This window comes from Pteronotus mesoamericanus, unplaced genomic scaffold, assembly GCF_021234165.1.
Source record: "Pteronotus mesoamericanus isolate MK-2021 breed Mesoamerican mustached bat unplaced genomic scaffold, CSHL_Meso_final contig_58, whole genome shotgun sequence".
NCBI classification, from domain to species: Eukaryota; Metazoa; Chordata; class Mammalia; order Chiroptera; family Mormoopidae; genus Pteronotus; species Pteronotus mesoamericanus.
In genome coordinates this window covers 183,824-186,127 of record NW_026555205.1, presented here as the reverse complement: position 1 = coordinate 186,127, position 2,304 = coordinate 183,824, and the positions used below count along the sequence as shown (strand labels likewise).

At 35.7% G+C, this 2,304-nt stretch overlaps 1 pseudogene; it reads left to right on the top strand.

The window, feature by feature from the left end:
• Nucleotides 1–637: 637 nt before the first annotated feature.
• Nucleotides 638–1,403, top strand: LOC129076225 (60S ribosomal protein L7-like; annotated as a pseudogene).
• The last annotated feature ends 901 nt before the right edge of the window (nt 1,404–2,304 follow it).

Genomic DNA, 2,304 nt, shown 5'->3' with positions numbered 1-2,304 from the left:
TATTCTTTATCCATTTATTGATTAAAGGTTTGTAGAACTTTTTTCCCTAAAAAACAAAACAAAACAAAAAAACCCTATTAACCATGTTTTAGATGTGTTACAAATACTTTTCTATTCTATTCCTTGTCCTTTAACTTTTTGTATATGTATATTACTATATAGTTAAATGTTTAATATAGTCATATTGTTAATATTTACTTTATAGCTTCTGGGGTTTAATATTTTACTTCAGGTCATTAAAAATATTAGTTCTATTTTCTTCTAAAAGTCCTTCGATTCTACATACTGATTTTTAACTCACCTGAATATTTCTTGTATAATGTGTGAAATAGGGTTCTATATTTGTTTTATTTCAAGTAATAGTGGTCCATGCACCTTATTTGTTGAATAAACCTTATTTTACCCAGTGATTTAACTTAATCATATATTACATTGTTAGACAGATATATATGTTTGTCTCTAGAATGCTCATTATATTTCATTGATCTAATTGATTATTTCTGTGCAGGTGTCATGTTGGTTTAATTGCTGAGACTTTATAATAGTTTTAAAGTTTTTTAATGTTTTATAATTAACTTTGACATTTAAAAAAGTAAATAAAATCAATCTGCATTTAAGAAAGAAAGAAAGACTTTTTTCCGGCTGGAACCATGGAGCGTGCAGAAGAGAAGAAGAAGAAGGTTCCTGCTGTGCCAGAAACCCTTGAGAAAAAGTGATGGAATTTCGCAGAGCTGAAGATCAAGTGCCTGAGAAAGAAGTTTGCCCAGAAGATGCTTTGAAAGGCAAGGAAGAAGCTTATCTATGAAAAAGCTAAGTACTATCACAAGGAATATAGGCAGATGTACAGAACTGAGATTCGAATGGCTAGAATGGCAAGAAAGGCTCGCAACTTCTATGTACCTGAGGAACCCAAATTGGCATTTGTCATCAGGATCAGAGGTATTAATGGTGTGAGCCCTAAGGTCCGAAAGGTGCTGTAGCTTCTTTGCCTTCGCCAGATCTTCAACGGCACCTTCGTTAAGCTCAACAAGGCTTCAGTTAACATGCTGAGGATTGTGGAACCATATATTGCATGAGGCTACCCAAACCTGAAGTCAGTAAATGAATTGATCTACAAGCGTGGCTATGGCAAAATCAAGAAAAAACGAATCGCCCTGGCAGATAATGCAGTGATTGCATGATCTCCTGGTAAATATGGCATCACCTGCATGGAGGATCTGATTCATGAGATTTATACTGTTGGAAAACACTTCAAAGAAGCAAACAACTTCCTGTGGCCCTTCAAATTATCTTCTCCACTAGGTGGAATGAAAAAAAAAGACCACCTATTTTGTAGAAGGTGGAGATGCTGGTAACAGGGAGGACCAGATCAACAGGCTTATTAGAAGGATGAACTAAGGTATCTGCCACGGCCATTTTTGTAATCTGGTCAGTTAATAAACAGTAACTGGTTTAAAAATGAAAAAAAAGAAAGAAAGAGAGAGAGAGAGATGGAACTCCTACCTTTTGTGACAACATGGATGGAACCGGAGAATATTAAGCTAAGTGAAATAAGCCAGTTGATGACAGACAAATACCATATGATCTCACCTATAAGTGGACTGTATTCAACAAAATAAACTAATGAACAAAATAAACCACAGGCATGGAGACTTGGAACAGACTGAAAGTGACCAGAGGGGATGGGAAAAGAGGACAATGGTGGAAAAAAGGAGAAGACTAGATGAAGAATATGTATGAATGACCCATGGACATGGACAACAGAGTGAGAAATGACTGTGGGAGTGGGTGGTAGGGGTGAGATGGGTGGAAGGGGATAAAGAAGTAAAAACTGAGAGAACTGTAATAGAATAAACATCACTTATAAATTTAAATAAGTAAATAGCTTCATAAAGATGTTTCACTATCAAGTGAAAGTGTGGAAACCAAATTTGACAAAATTCAGCCTGCCACCTAAATCCCCACAGCTGCCTTTCAGTAGTAGGTATCATTCCTATGGCTAATACCTCTCTCCTATCAGAAAACAGGTCTCTTAATCCTTTAGAAAGCTCAGAACCCAAATATTTAACAGATGGCTGAGAAATCTGGACTTCCTTCTTAGAGACTTTATAGCCTCATTCCATCAGGGAATTTAAAGTCACAATTGCATTTTTATCAAAAAATTCCTTTGTTTTGCTGGCAATTAAAATATCATTTATATACTGGAGTAGAATGCCCTCTTCCAGTTGGACATAGAACAAGACATTCATGCATATGCAAGAAGCTATGCTTTTAATAATTGGGCCTGCTTCATTTGACAGTCGA